The following is a 17,212-nucleotide window of genomic DNA, read 5'->3' on the forward strand; positions in this document are numbered from 1 at the left end:
AATACACTGTATATTATCCATGTCCTTGTTCAGCCATGACTCCGAGAAACATAGGATATTACAGTTCTTCAGGTCCCATTGATAGGATAGTCTCGAACAGAGTTTGTCCAGTTGTTCTCCAGTGATTGTACGTTCGCCAATAGAATGAAGGTTAGAGACGGTTTATTTAGCCAAACTGAGCAATCGGGGGAGAAGGGCCTTGGTCAGGGAGGGGACCAAGTACCCGATGGTCACTCTGACAGAGCTCCAGAGATCCTCTGTGGAGATGGGAGAACCTTCCAGAAGGACAACTATCTGTGCAGCACTCCACCAATCAGGCCTTTATGGTAGAGTGGCAAGACGGAAGCCACTCCTCAGTAAAAGGCACATGACAGCCCGCTTGGAGTTTGCCAAAAAGCGCCTAGACTCTCAGACCATGAGAAACAAGATCCTCTGGTCTGATGAAACCAAGATTGAACTCTTTGGCCTGAATGCCAAGCGTCACGTCTCAGGGGCAGGGTCTGGGAGACTAGTCAGGATCGAGAGAAAGATGAACAAAGTACAGAGAGATTTTTGATGAAAACCTGCTCCAGAGCACTCAGGACCTCAGACTGGGGCGAAGGTTCACCTTCCAACAGGACAACGACCCTAAGCACACAGCCAAGACAATGGAGGAGTGGCTTCGGGACAAGTCTCTGAATGTCCTTGAGTGGCCCAGCCAGAGCCCGGACTTGAACCCGATCGAACATCTCTGGAGAGACCTGAAAATAAGGCTGTAACGTAACAAAATGTGGAAAAGGTCAAAGGGTCTGAATACTTTCCGAATGCACTGTATCTATACCCTGTATGTCACAAATCTAATGAACAGATTGCTAACAACACACCATAAACTACACATAACATTTTACCATTAGGTGGGAGCACACAGTACAGGGAATGCCATTGTACTTTTTTTCTAGGATATAGAGCCAATTTCACATTTCTGGCAAGTGCCATTGTGGCCAGGCTCACCGCTGAGCTTTAGAACTGGGGAAGGAGAGGTTCTGAATGAAGGACAGCCCTGTGTGGGGGACGGAGCAGCACAGTGATGGGGACTGAGGGGGGCACCACACAGAGAGGGAGGCTTTAAGGGGCAGCTACTGAGGGAACCCACCCCCAACACCCCAACACATACAGAGATCAACAACACAGGGGGTGGGCAGCCAACACTAAAATATCTATTTTGAAAATCATCTACCTCAGTACTTATTTCTGCTTACCGTCGTTGAACTGGCTGTTGGCTTTCTCACAGTTGATGATGTTGAAGCGATAGGGTACGTTGGCCGCCATACCGCTGACCTCGAAATAGAACCACTAGTGGTGCTGGGAGCAGTTGGCGTCCGCATTCAGGATCAGATCATACTCATGACTGAGGAGGAGGCAGGCGGTTGAAGTCAGAGATTACAGTTGAATCCCAAATGGCACCATATTCCCTGTATAGTGCACTATACTTTTGACCAGAGCCTGTCAAAAGTAGTGCCCTATAAAGGGAATACGGTGCAATTTGGGACACAGTCTACATCATGAAGAAAGACGTCTTTCCCTCTCTGATGTATTCTAACTGCTCAACAGCGTAGCCGTTTTACAAAGAATTGCTATATTATTGAATGACATTCCAGTCCCGGTCTAGGCTAAACCTTTAATTTGATCTGAAATATGTCAATGGGACACCTTCCTTACAGAACCAAAAGGAGAGGTTAGAGAGACGCTGTTTGATTTCCAATGCAGCGTAAATGAGCCCCGAGGGGGATGGACTGCCTGTAGTCAGATCTCAGCAAGGAAGCAGGAAGGAGCTGGAACCAAGGGAAGAACCGTACCTGCGGACGTGAACGGCTTTGCGCAGGTTCCCGCACTCAAACTTGGAGAAGAAGCTCAGGGATTTGGAGTGATCAAGAGAGCACAGGGAGCTGGGGGGAGGTTCATTAATAAAGAGTACCTTGACTACATCAACAAGTATAGATGACTAGGAGAGTAATGGTCATTTTGAATTTCAAGCTTTAGTAATTCAGTGTCCGGACCCATCCACTAACAGTCTGACCAGAAACAGAAAATGGCACCCAAGGTTTCTCATTATACACATAATCTAGCTGAGTGTGCCTGGCGATGCTCTGATTATCAGGCATGCAGTAAGAAAGCACCAGTCAGGATGGTGTAGTTGCTCTTACAGTATCCATGTTATTCACATCCTCTATTTCCACTGCATTCAACTAACACATCAATAGATGAGTCTGGAGCAGCAGAGCCCAGAATATCCCAGACATACCCACACCTATCCACCAAAGTGCTTTGCTATTTCAACATTTTGTCTGTAACAAGAAGGGTATTTCACTGTCTGGTAGCAGATGTTTTAAGCAGCTATGCCGGACATCCATTAAGGATAGGGCCATATGATAACTGCCCGTGTGGAATCATTCAGAGAGAGTGGCTGACTTGTCAGCACTTACCTGGGGTCCTCCAGATCAAACACAACTTCATTAATAATGTCCTCAGTGTAGGGGAGACACTGGATGTCCTCAAACACCTTCTTACTGTTAGAGACAGAGTATAGTACACATCCAATGAGGATAATCCAGTGTAATATAGTTACACTACCGTACACTTCAATAACACACCAATCACCATTAATATTGTTGATTAATTATGGTTCTGTAATTACTTTAATAAATACTGTACATATTTTGCTTCAATGACTCTCTTAGATTCGCCGGTACTGGCCATATAGTACAGCATTTTGTAATCTAAAGCATGTTAGGACGGTATCATTACAAACAAGTACATTTGAGTTCTGTAATATTATAGTGAATGGCTGACTTCATAAACCCTGGAAGTCAGCCTAAACCCTGCATGTTAACATATATGGCAATTCGACTTGACATTTCAAGATATTGCCCAACTAAATATAAACAGTGGGATACATCCAACACCTGCAGACCTAGTTTCTCTGTATAGTGGTGTGGTGAGTCAGCACAGCAAAGGGCCATGATATTTCCTCCTCTCTCTCAGTAGCTGGAGAGAGACTGTGGTGCAGAGACTGCTCTCTCTCTACCCCTCTCCTCTAACTAGCCCATCGCCGCCTCCCCAAGGTCCCTCACATCTCCCCAACTTCAGAGGAGAGGCGCCGGCCACAGAGGAGCACTGCATCAGACAGCCATTCCTTTCCTCCTCTCTGTGAAGATGGGCTGGATAAATGTCTCCACTGCAGCCACAGAGCTCTCCTCATCCCCTTCTTCATCCCTGTGCAGGGTGAACTCTAAAGAAATACACCAGAGGACAATAATAAAGTCTGGGAGATCCACCATCAGGAGGCTAGAGGAACACATGCTGAATGGAGCCTGTGGGTGTGGCTGTTTGATCAGGCCATGCCTGTGAGGACCACTGCCCTGCATCTACCCCACCAAGTCCTGAGGGGACAGAACGGCCAGTAACCATCCCACTGAGTCAGAGAGAGTCAGAGAGAGGCTGAAAACACTTTCTCACGCTCTCTAAGAAAGCAGGGCCCAGCAGACCAGACGCCCTCCAAATGAAATAAATCTACTTGTTTTTCTTCATGAAGAGGAAAAAAACTTTTGAGTTTTACATAAGGGAAATCATAATTTAACTTGGGACAATTTACATACACTTCTGGTGAAAGCTGAATTTAAAAGTATTCAGAACCATTTTATGTGAACTCAGACTCCCCAAAAAGTAAAGTGCTTGACAAATTGCATCTATGCAACCTAAATGTTGCAGACTGTCAAAGACTTTAAGTCCCCCAAAAATGGCTTTTGCGGAGAAGAAGACATTAAATAGAGCTAACATAGTCTTATCTCTCCCCAGGGTGAACACAATGAATTGTGAAATGAGTTAAATAAACGTCCTTTCCCACAATCTGCAATTTGCACCTGGAAAAGTTAACCTGACGAGACTACATTGGCGAGTACATAAACCGTCTCTAACCTTCATTCTATTGGCGAACGTACAATCACTGGAGAACAACTGGACAAACTCTGTTCGAGACTATCCTATCAATGGGACCTGAAGAACTGTAATATCCTATGTTTCTCGGAGTCATGGCTGAACAAGGACATGGATAATATACAGTGCATTTGGAAAGTATTCAAACTCCTTGACTTTTTCCACATTTTGTTACATTACAGCCTTATTCTAAAATGTATATTTTATTTAAAAAATGTAATCTTCAATCTACACACAATATCCCATAATGACGAAGCAAAAACAGTTTTCTTTTTCAATTTGGCAAATTAATAAATTTAAAACTGAAATATTACATTTACATAAGTATTCAGATCCTTTAATCAGTACTTTGTTGAAGCACCTTTGGCAGCGATTACAGCCTCGAGTATTGTTGGGTATGATGCTACAGGCTTGGCACACCTGTATTTGGGGAGTTTCTCCCATTCTTCTCTGCAGATCCACTCAAGCTCTGTCAGGTTGGATAGGGAGCATCGCTGCAGAGCTATTTTCAGGTCTCTCCAGAGATGTTCGATTGGGTTCAAGTCTGGGATCCGGCTGGGCCACTCAAGGACATTCAGAGACTTGTCCCGAAGCCACTCCTGCGTTGTCTTGGCTGTGTGCTTAGGGTCGTTGTCCTGTTGGAAGGTGAACCTTCACCACAGTCTGAGGTCCTGAGCACTCTGGAGCAGGTTTTCGTCAAGGATCTCTTTGTACTTTGCTCCGTTCATCTTTTCCTTGATCCTGACTAGTCTCCCAGTCACTGCCACTTAAAAACATCCCCACAGCATGATGCTGCCAACACCATGCTTCACCGTAGGGATGGTGCCAGGTTTCCTCGAGACGTGACGCTTGGCATTCAGGCCAAAGAGTTCAATCATGGTTTCATCAGACCAGAGAATCTTGTTTCTCATGGTCTGAGTCCTTTAAGTGCCTTTTGGCAAACTCCAAGCGGGCTGTCATGTGCCTTTTACTGAGGAGTGGTTTCCGTCTGGCCACTCTACCATAAAGGCCTGATTGGTGGAGTGCTGCAGAGATGGTTGTCCTTCTGGAAGGTTCTCCCATCTCCACAGAGGAACTCTGGAGCTCTATCAGAGTGACCATCGGGTTCTTGGTCACCTCCCTGACCAAGGCCCTTCTCCCCTGATTGCTCAGTTTGGCTGGGCGGCCAGCTTTAGGAAGAGTCTTGGTGGTTCCAAACTTCTTCCATTTAAGAATGATGGAGGCCACTGTGTTCTTGGGGACCTTCAATGCTGCAGACATTTTTTGGTACCCTTCCCCAGATCTGTGCCTCGACACAATCCTGTCTCAGAGCGCTACGAACAATTCCTTTGACCTCGTGGCTTGGTTTTTGCAGTGACATACACTGTCAACTGTGGGACCTTATATAGACAGGTGTGTGCCTTTCCAAATCATGTCCAATCAATTGAATTCACCACAGGTAGACTCCAATCAAGTTGTAGAAACATCAATGATAATCAATGGAAACAGGATGCACCTGAGCTCAATTTCGAGTCTCATAGCAAAGGGTCTGAATACTTATGTAAATAAGGTTTCTGTTTTTCATATTTAATACATTTGCTAACATTTCTAAAAACCTGTTTTCGCTTTGTCATTGTGGGGTATTGTGTGTAGATTGATGAGGATTTGTATTTATTTAATCCAGAGAGAATAAGGCTGTAACGTAACAAAATGTGGAAAAGGTTAAGGAGTCTGAATACTTTTAGAATGCACTGTACATCTAGCAGATTTTTCTATGCATCGGCAGGACAGAACGGCAGCCTCGGGTAAGCTCAAGGGGGGAGGTGTGTCTCTTTGTTAACAACAGCTGGTGCGCAATCTCTACTATTAAGGAAGTCTCGAGGTTCTGCTTGTCTGATTTATAATACCTCATGATACGCTGTAGACCATCCTATTTACCAAGGGAGTTTTCATCTATATTTTTCGTAGCTGTTTATTTACCACCACAAACCGATGTTGTCACTAAGACCGCACTCAACGAGCTGTATAGGGCCATATGCAAACAAAAAGTGGCACTCCTAGTGGCCGGTGATTTTAATGCAGGAAAACTGAAATCCGTCTTAACTCATTTCTACCAGCATGTCACCTGTGCAACTAGAGGTGAATAAACTCTAGGTCACCTTTAATCAACACACAGAAATGCATACATAGCTCTCCCTCGCCCTCCATTTGGCAAATCTGATCATAACTCTATCCTCCTGATTCCTGTTTACAAGCAAAAACTCAAACCGGAAGTACCAGTGACACGCTCAATACGGAAGTGGTCCGATGAAGCGGATGCTAAGGTACAGGACTGTTTCGCTAGAACAGACTGGAATATGGAATATGGCATTGAGGAGTTTACCACATCAGTCACCGGCTTCATTAATAAGTGCATTGATGATGTCTTCCCCACAAGTGATCCAACGTACATATCCCAATCAGAAGCCGTGGATTAAAGGCAAGATCCACACTGAGCTGCTGCTTTCTTTTATCCTTTTTCTTTATATGATTATATATATATATATACTTTTATATTTTATTAACAATACAAAACATACACAAACAAATGACACCATACAAACATCAACTACATCACTTCTGCCCAGACCCCTAGCCCTCACCACTCCAATTCAAATATCGCCCCAACAGATCCATAGATGATGCAATCTCTATTGCACACCACACTGCACTTTTCCACTTGGACAAAATGAACACCTATGTGAGAATGATATTAATTGACTACAGCTCAGTGTTCAACACCATAGTGCCCTCCAAGCGCATCATTAACCTAAGGACCCTGGGACTGAGCACCTCCCTCTGTAACTGGATCCTGGACTTCCTGACGGTCCGCCCCCAGGTGGGGAGGGTAGGCAACAACACATCCGCCATGCTGACCCTCAACACGGGGGCCCATCAGGGGTGTGTGCTTAGTCCCCTCCTGTACTCCCTGTTCACCCACGAACGCGTGGACGCGCAGGACTCCAACACCATCATTGTTTTCCGACCACACGACGGTGGTAGGCCTGATCACCAACAATGATGAGACAGCCTATAGGGAGGAGGTCAGAGATCTGGCAGTGTTGTGCCAGGACAACAACTTCTCCCTCAACGTCAGCAAGACAAAGGAGCTGATCGCGGACTACAGGAAACGGAGGGCCTAGCACGCCCCCATTCACATCGACAGGGCTGTGGAGGAGCAGGTCGAGAACTTCAAGTTCCTCTGTGTCCACATCACTAAGAACCTATCATGGTCCACACACACCAACACAGTCTTGAAGAGGGCACGACAACGCCTCTTCTCCCTCAGGAGACTGAAAAGGTTTGGCATGGGCCGTCAGATCCTCAAAAGGTTCTACAGCTGCACCACTGAGAGCATCTTGACTGGCTGCATCACCACTTGGTATGGCAACTGCTTGGCATCCGACCGGAAGGCACTACAGAGGGTAGTGCATACAACCCAGCACATCACTGGCGCCGAGCTCCCTGCCATCCAGGACCTCTATATCAGTCGGTGTCAGAGGAAGGCCCTAAAAATGGTTGAAGACTCCAGCCACCCAAGTCATAGATTGTTCTTTCTGCTACCGCACGGCAAGCGGTACCGATGCACCAACTCTAGAACCAACAGGACCCTGAACTACTTCTACCCCCAAGCCATAAGACCGCTAAACAGTTAGTTAAATAGTTAACCAAATAGCTATCTGGACTATCTGCATTGAACCTTTTTGCACTAACTTCTTTGACTCATCACATACGCTGCTGCTATTGTTTATTATCTGTTACTTTATTCCTACTTCATACCCCTGCACATCGACTCGGTACTGATACCCTGTGTATATAGCAAAGTTATCGTTAATTATTTTGTATTTCTTATTACTTTTACTATTACGTGTTTTACTTTTCTATAATTTTTTTGGGTCCAATCATTCACACACTCAATTTAGTTATGGGTAGCTGCACCAGTGCTATTTTTTTATGTCTTGCATGGTATTTTACCTTCAACTTACTCAACTATAAAACCATTGGTTAACATATGAAGATATATACCTACCTTTGTACATTGGGTTTCCTTCCAGCCATTGGCTCTTTGCTCTGTGGAGGGAGATGTCACCAGAAGTCAGGAAAAGCTAGTATAGAATACCCAGGGATGGACTTGGTGAGTGCTGCTGCTTCTGTGTACATGTGTGGGTCATGTTGGGGGATGCAGGCTCCGTGGTTCTCCAGCAGCCTGTCAACCATGCTGGGGTGGCCGTCCTGCTTCACCTTGGCGCTAGACAGGAAGTGTCTGTGGAAGTCCCGGGCCTGCAGATGGTTCTGTGGAGGTTTTCCTTGGCCTTCCTGGTCTACCTCCTCTACTGTTGAGACTGGGTGTTCCACAGGAGAATGGGATGGAGAATCTCTGTGACTTACTCTGTTGACCCTCCTCATCTGAGCTCGAATCTACCTCAGAGTCCAAGTCCTGAAAGACATGTAGAGTACTCTATAACGTCAATGGGGTAGATGATTGTTTCTACCCTTCTGTTTAGCCGTGGGTGTCTCTTAGCCTCTGGTTATGTTTAAAGTACACAACAACCACGATTAGCTAAATATACTATGCGTCGTAACAACTCAATTAAAATAATAAACTCAAGGGATCTTATCGAATAGCTTTTTAAAAAGGAACATTAAAATCAAAATGAAATGCATTTCATAGTAAAAAAGAGAGAAATCTCAGGAGCACATATTCAGTGTCCCATTCCCAGTGTTCTGTCCTTTGATGTTGAAAGCAGATTATGTCTACCAATTACAGCACCTGACAAGCAGAAAATATGCTACTTCATTGGCCCTGACAAGTCCTTGCCATTTAAATACCAATTTAGAACCTATGCATAATGGTTCCATTATTCCACTGAGAGGAGTCAGGAGACCAATTCCTTGAAGCTTGTGTTCATGGCGCAGGCATGGATTAGCATGTAAAGGGTTCATCAAAGCATGTGGGATCATCTGGAAATCCAGAATCTTCCTGTGTGTTCTTTGGAACTGGGCAGCAGATAGCCTAGCGGTTAAGAGCGTTGGGCCAGTAACCGGTAAAGGGCGCTGTTTCGAATCCCTGAGCCGACTAAATGAAATATCGGTCATTGTGCCCTTGAGCCAGGCACTTAACCCTACTTGCTCCTGTAAGTTGCTCTGGATAAGATCGTCTGCTAAATGACTAAAATGTAAACGTAAATGTGGAACTCATAACCTCTATCCCTCAGCAGTTATGCTAAACCTCCAAAGATTATGGGAGTTTTTTCAGTGTTTGCACTGCACCACTTGCTGTTTCACTGCATTTTGAAAATCACATCACATTAACATTAAAAGCAGAGCTCTAATTATTACCAATGGATATGCACTGTATAAATGCATACTGTAGGTATCATTAAAGCAGAGAGCAAGAGACAGAGAGAAAAAGAAAGAGAGAGACATATCACTCTGGACACTATACAGTCAAAGCTGGGTAGCAGGTTTCAGGGAAAAGTTTCGGAATTATACTTTTTTGGCTGTAGCCCTTTCCTGCAGTCAATTACCAAAAGTGCCCTCTTTGGCCTCATGGGTGGAATATTATTAATATTTCTAATAATTTCATCATAAATATTATTTTTTATTTTCTTTACTGACGAAAATCCAGTGTTTCTCTGTCAAACAGTTTTGTTATATTTCAGTCTTCTGTGATGTATATAAAGTGTAATATTGGGAAGCAAACTCAACTCTATATCTGATACAGGTGTCTTCTTAATGAGGTGTATACTTTTGTTTCAAAGAAGATTTGTTTAAGACTACCAAGAATGACTCACTCTGTGTGACCCTGATTTAGCCCACTGCTGTAAAATGTTTTAATAATGCATGTTTGACTTCATGCACTCAACAAAGCAATGTTGAAAACAAAATGAAACTAAATAGTATTTCAATTCAAATACGCTCGCTTCTCTCCCTGCACCAGAAAAATGTGACATCAGTTTCATTTAAAATGAAAAAGGCTCTAAAAACAAACAGCATACAGTGAGGGAAAAAAGTATTTGATCCCCTGCTGATTTTGTACGTTTGCCCACTGACAAAGAAATGATCAGTCTATAATTTTAATGGTAGGTTTATTTGAACAGTGAGAGACAGAATAACAACAAAAAATCCAGAAAAACTCAATTTTGGTCTCATCTGACCACAACACTTTCACCCAGTTCTCCTCTGAATCATTCAGATGTTCATTGGCTAACTTCAGATGGGCCTGTATATGTGCTTTCTTGAGCAGGGGGACCTTACGGGCGCTGTAGGATTTCAGTCCTTCACGGCGTAGTGTGTTACCAATTGTTTTCTTGGTGACTATGGTCCCAGCTGCCTTGAGATCATTGACAAGATCCTCCCGTGTAGTTCTGGGCTGATTCCTCACTGTTCTCATGATCATTGCAACTCCACGAGGTGAGATCTTGCATGGAGCCCCAGGCCGAGGGAGATTGACAGTTCTTTTGTGTTTCTTCCATTTGCGAATAATCGCACCAACTGTTGTCACCTTCTCACCAAGCTGCTTAGCGATGGTCTTATAGCCCATTCCAGCCTTGTGTAGGTCTACAATCTTGTCCCTGACATCCTTGGAGCGCTCTTTGGTCTTGGCCATGGTGGAGAGTTTGGAATCTGATTGATCGATTGCTTCTGTGGACAGGTGTCTTTTATACAGGTAACAAGCTGAGATTAGGAGCACTCCCTTTAAGAGTGTGCTCCTAATCTCAGCTCGTTACCTGTATAAAAGACACCTGGGAGCCAGAAATCTTTCTGATTGAGAGGGGGTCAAATACTTATTTCCCTCATTAAAATGCAAATCAATTTATAACATTTTTGACATGCGTTTTTCTGGATTTTTTTGTTGTTATTCTGTCTCACACTGTTCAAATAAACATACCATTAAAATTATAGACTGATCCTTTCTTTGTCAGTGGGCAAACGTACAAAATCAGCAGGGGATCAAATACTTTTTTCCCTCACTTTAGATATACTGTAATCCCTAGGGTCAATTTGATTACTAAATCTAGCGAATGAAAAGAGACTGGTGAAAACATGATTGTGTTGTTTGCAATTTCCAGAACATCATCATCATTAGAATCTCTTTTGATTAAACCGTAGATACAGTGTTGGGGAAGCTACTCTGAAAATCTAGTTTACCAAGCGACAATTACTTCACAAGAAGTTAAGATACACTAAAGCTACCCTTAAGGAAAATATAGTTTACTTAACTAAAGTTACTTTGTGAAAAATTATTATATGTAAATCTGAAATGTCAGATTGCAAGAACAGATCACTGTGGGGTCAACATAATTTGTAATTTAGGCTATTAAACACAAAAACGATGTTTCAAGTGAGAATTAGGCAGGTCTGATATTGAAAAAGAAAGGAAATGATTGCCTAATTTACCCATATAAAATGCTAAAAAAGTAGTGTGTATTTCCAGTAGTTCGCTACACTGCTACATGGCAAAAAGAAGAAGAAATGAACTACTGAAAACACTACCTAGATTTGAATTTAGTTTAACTACCACCAAGCTACTGCAAAATGTAGTTACTAGTTGAATTGCATGTTGTTAAATACTCCCCAACATTGCGTAGATATGATGCAGGTGCAGGACAGAACAGAACTCGGCACTCACATTCTAACGTCTCACAATATTCAAAGACATAATTAGAGGAACACCTGGGAGTTGTGCTGCAGTGGTTGCATTGAAGATCCTGGGATAACGTTAGGGAATGGACACCCAGGGTCTCATTGAGAGGTGTTATACAAGCAGCCCAGATCAAAGCAAGCTGCTGCAGTAGCCTCAGACATCTGTAAGGGGGAGTAGACTAGTGCCTTCCACTCCCATACTCCTCTACTACAGTCCCCAGGGCAGGGAACCAATATCTCTTGGCCTCATCAAGTATTACAAGATTGAAAATATATAATGAAACAGACTATCCCTGGTCAGTTCGAGGCATTATGCATGAACCATAGTTATTTTGTATGCCTATTCTCATGCTTTATTTGATCATGCAGATCATCAGACACGACAACTTCATTACATGTAATCAGTCAGGTATAACCAATAACAAACAAGGTTTGTTAATTTATGCCTACTGTATGTCGCCTGTCTAAGCATTGCAGTGATTTTCTCTGTTCAAACACAAATCTATTTTTCAGAGAAAATGAACTTCCAATGCTGTGTTCAAAGTCAATATTTCAAAATATAATTAAAACTACAATCAAATGTGGACACTCTGAAGTCAACAATGAATGTGAAATGCATTCGACCTTTGTGTAATCGCTGCTCTCCCACCTCTGAAGAGGGCATTCTGGGAACGTAACTAACCTAATTGTCTTCTTGTTTCATGGCATGTTGAATTACTACATCAGTAGAGAGACAGCTGCAAATTAATTGGGGAATACGTTTTTTTCAGCAACAGCAGTTAAAGGGGTAGTTCACCAAAATTACATTTGTTTCCTTACCCTATAAGTAGTCTATGGACAAGGTATGACAGCAATCCATGCTTTGGTTTAGTTTATGGTTCCAAGTGAAAAAAACATCCACTCAATGGAAATAACAGCATTCTCCATGCAGTGTAATTTATAAATGGATAAGAGCTATTGATAAGAGCTAGGTAAATGAGTAATCAGTTTGGAGAAGGGGATTGTAAATACACATAGCAATTGTTTTAGATTATGTTTCCTTATGATCCCTGAGACGAATGTGAAACCAGCCATATAGAAGCAAACTGAAAATCATATGAACATGACACGTATTTCGGTCCCTTTTCCAGTGAAATAGGCTATAAATAGCTGTGCCGTTATTCAGAATTGTAATTGTGTGCCCTCATAATTTTCATGGATGAAATTTGGACACCCAAGCTATAGGCTCTGTAGGACTGAACCTGCCGAGTTGATGTATGCGCTTTAGAATGTTTTAATGATCGCCTATGCCCGGGCTTTTCTCTGTTTTATTTTACAATTTGTAGCCTATTATGTAAGATATTAGCCACTATCGGGAGCCACCGTCAGTAATACCCACATACATTTATAACTGCCACTTTAGTGTTCATTTTCTTCAATTTGTAGGTTACATTTTGCATCTGTCACATCCGTGTAAATTGTTCCTGAGGGTCGCTAGCATTAATGGATCATATTAGGCTAACTTTGTGCAATAATTTGGGACATGTAGCCTATTTAAATCATTATGGAACACAAACCACACTTAGCAGGATCAACCTGGAGACTGGTGCACGGTTCATGACGACAGTCATAGAGTTCCATGATTAGTGAGAATTAGGGTAGATTTATAGGACTATTGTTCAACCCCTAATGTACACTTTTTCCACCTTCCAATATTTCATGGATTGAACTTGAATTTGACAACTTTCAGGATGAATCAAACACACTATTTTTTTATTCATCAATATATTTCATGCATAAAGGTTCTCCAAACCTTTTTTTTTTCTTCATGATTCATATATATACTTTCCTAACCCAAAATTGTGGCTAAATAATCTACAAGATCAGAGTATTTTTAAATCCACCAGTTGGTGCTGAAACGGAGACGCATAAATGGCATTCTTTCATTCATTCCTATTTTCTGAACCCATTCTCTCTATGTATTCCAGTCTTTCGAAAACTATTCAAATTAATAGTACACCACATTTAAAGGGATGTGCAGCAACACCCCCATCCAACCTGACAGCGCTTGAGAGGATCTGCAGAGAAGAATGGGAGAAACTCCCCATATACAGGTGTGCCAAGCTTGTTGCGTCATACCCAAGAAGACTTGAGCCTGTAATCACTGCCAAAGGTGCTTCAACAAAGTACAGCGTTAAGGGTCTGAATAATTATGTAAATGGTAATTTCCGTTTCTAAAAACCTGTTTTTGCTTTGTCATTATGGGATGTGTGTAGATTGATTAGAATAAGGCTGTAACGTAACAAAATGTGAAAAAAGTCAAGGGGTCTGAATACTTTCCGAATACTTAACGAATGCACTGTTTCGAATGCAGTGCCTTTATAAAGTATTCAGACCCCATGCCAAATCTTTTCAGTCTCCTGAGGGGGAATAGGAGTTGTCGTGCCCTCTTTACGACTGTCTTGGTGTGTTTGAACCATGATAGTTTGTTAGTGATGTGGACGCCAAAGAACTTGAAGCTCTCAATGTGAATAGGGGCTCAGCCCCCCTTTTCCTGTAGTCCACGATCAGCTCTTTTGTCTTGCTCACATTGAGGGAGAGGTTGTTGTCTTAGCACCACACTGCCAGGTCTCTGAACTCCTCCCTGTAGGCTGTCTCATCATTGTCGGTGATCAGGCCTACCACAGTTGTGTCACTGGCAAACTTAATGATGGTGTTGGAGTCGTGCATGGCCACGCAGTCGTGGGTGAACAGGGAGTACAGGAGGGGACTAAGCACACACCCCTGAGGGGCCCCTGTGTTGAGGATCAGCGTGGCAGATGTGTTGTTGCCTAACCTTACCACCTAGGGGTGGCCCGTCAGGAAGTCCAGGATCCAGTTGCAGAGGGAGGTGTTTAGTCCCAGATATGTGTGTGTGTGTGTGTGTGTGTGTGTGTGTGTGTGTGTGTGTGTGTGTGTGTGTGTGTGTGCAAGTAGAAAAAACATGTTGACCCACCCTACTTGTAGAGAAACGCCAATGCCATCCTAATTCTCTTTCATGTTGACGAAACAGTCTATGACTGTCATACAGTCACGCTTTTTTTTTTGTTGTCCTAGGCTACCTGGCTAAAATGCTTGTTCGCTAGCCTAACTTCCTTTCATGGGCAACGTTAGCTAGTTAACATTAGCCTTCTACATCAAGCTACATATTGAACTTCCATCCTCTCAGTCCAGGGGTACAATGTATTTTATTGTTGGCTCAGAATCGCCGTTATAATCATTGGCCAGTACGGAGAATTAAGTAAAACCACAAGTCCAAATCCCTATCTCCATCCATGGCTAATTTAGGAAAGAGACAACTTTAGCTAGCTAGCCACCGGAGAACAACAACCCAACGAGATGCAACAATGAAAGTTGTTTCTGTCGATGATGTATTTTTCTGTGATAGGAGTGATGCCAAATCCAAACTGGCTTCCCTTGACACTTTTTTTGGTGTGCCAGGACCATTCACAATTGAGCTCACTCAGTTTAGCTCAACACCGATTGGCTATTATTTTATACTTTTTTATCAAGGGAGGCCAAATGCTCACTGGCTTCCTTTGCGTTCAATACTACAGATGGCAACAATGTCATACTCTTTATGACCAGACAGCATCAGATAGATGGCCTACACATACAGAGACAGAGGGAAGCTGTTTTGCTCGCTTGGATGCTTTCTCCGGTTAGATACATTCAGCCTCTTGAGAATTGAAGGAAAATAATGAAAACACAGATAGACGAAACGTTCAAAAAAGTATAATCATCTTTGTCAATTTTTTGGAGTTGGTCCCCCCTTTGCTGCTATAACAGCCTCCACTCTTCTGGGAAGGCTTTCCACTTGGCATCCATGAATACACGCCACTGCACATTACGTATATGTACTTGTATGTTGAGCAGCAGGTGTGTTAGATGTGCCTGCTTGTGTGTGTCAGCATGGATCTGATACAGTGAGGGAAAAAAGTATTTGATCCCCTGCTGATTTTGTACATTTGCCCACTGACAAAGACATGATCAGTCTATAATTTTAATGGTAGGTTTATTTGTGAGAGACAGAATAACAACAAGAAAATCCAGAAAAACGCATATCAAAAATGTTATAAATTGATTTGCATTTTAATGAGGGAAATAAGTATTTGACCCCTCTGCAAAACATTATTTAGTACTTGGTGGCAAAACCCTTGTTGGCAATCACAGAGGTCAGAAGTTTCTTGTAGTTGGCCACCAGGTTTGCACACATCTCAGGAGGGATTTTGTCCCACTCCTCTTTGCAGATCTTCTCCAAGGTTTCGAGGCTGACGTTTGGCAACTCGAACCTTCAGCTCCCTCCACAGATTTTCTATGGGATTAAGGTCTGGAGACTGGCTAGGCCACTCCAGGACCTTAATGTGCTTCTTCTTGAGCCACTCCTTTGTTGCCTTGGCCGTGTGTTTTGGGTCATTGTCATGCTGGAATACCCATCCACAACCCATTTTCAATGCCCTGGCTGAGGGAAGGAGGTTCTCACCCAAGATTTGACGGTACATGGCCCCGTCCATCGTCCCTTTGATGCGGTGAAGTTGTCCTGTCCCCTTAGCAGAAAAACACCCCCAAAGCATAATGTTTCCACCTCCATGTTTGACGGTGGGGATGGTGTTCTTGGGGTCATACGCAACATTCCTCCTCCTCCAAACACGGCGAGTTGAGTTGATGCCAAAGAGCTCGATTTTGGTCTCATCTGACCACAACACTTTCACCCAGTTCTCCTGTGAATCATTCAGATGTTCATTGGCAAACTTCAGACAGGCCTGTATATGTGCTTTCTTGAGCAGGGGGACCTTGCGGGCGCTGCAGGATTTCAGTCTGTCACGGCGTAGTGTGTTACCAATTGTTTTCTTGGTGACTATGGTCCCAGCTGCCTTGAGATCATTGACAAGATCCTCACGTGTAGTTCTGGGCTGATTCCTCACCATTCTCATAATCATTGCAACTCCACGAGGTGAGATCTTGCATGGAGCCCCAGGCCGAGGTAGATTGACAAGTATTTTGTGTTTCTTCCATTTGCGAATAATCGCACCAACTGTTGTCACCTTCTCACCAAGCTGCTTGGCGATGGTCTTGTAGCCCATTCCAGCCTTGTGTAGGTCTACAATCTTGTCCCTAACATCCTTGGAGAGCTCTTTGGTCTTGGCCATGGTGGGGAGTTTGGAATCTGATTGATTGATTGCTTCTGTGGACAGGTGTCTTTTATACAGGTAACAAGCTGAGATTAGGAGCACTCCCTTTAAGAGTGTGCTCCTAATCTGTCACACCCTGGCTCTGGGACTCTATATGTTGAGCCAGGGTGTGTTCATTCTGTGGTGTTCATTCTAGTTTGTTGTATTCTATGTTTGCCTGAGTGACTCCCAATCAGAGGCAACGAGTGTCAGCTGTTGGCTGGTTGTCTCTGATTGGGAGCCATATTTAAACTGTCTGTTTTCCCTTTGTGTTGGTGGGTTTTTGTTCCGTGTCGGTATTTGTTACCGTTGGACGTTACGAGTCGTTTATTGTTTTGTTCGTGCTTTATTAAATAAAGTCTAAACATGTTCGTTCAACACGCTGC

General features: G+C 43.2%; 1 pseudogene across 1 annotated transcript in view; it reads right to left on the reverse strand.

The window, feature by feature from the left end:
• Nucleotides 1-17,212, reverse strand: part of LOC311137544 (cytosolic carboxypeptidase 4-like) — a 226,011-nt pseudogene that overhangs the window by 132,138 nt on the left and 76,661 nt on the right. Inside the window, exons 11-15 of the transcript in view lie at nucleotides 8,021-8,515; nucleotides 2,463-2,546; nucleotides 1,836-1,925; nucleotides 1,239-1,387; nucleotides 991-1,039 (exon numbers count right to left, since the gene is read on the reverse strand). The product of the transcript in view is annotated as a cytosolic carboxypeptidase 4-like (transcript). The remainder of the gene's footprint in view (nucleotides 1-990; nucleotides 1,040-1,238; nucleotides 1,388-1,835; nucleotides 1,926-2,462; nucleotides 2,547-8,020; nucleotides 8,516-17,212) is intronic.

Source organism: Coregonus lavaretus (genome assembly GCF_964263955.1).
Source record: "Coregonus lavaretus genome assembly, chromosome: 11".
Taxonomy (NCBI): Eukaryota; Metazoa; Chordata; class Actinopteri; order Salmoniformes; family Salmonidae; genus Coregonus; species Coregonus lavaretus.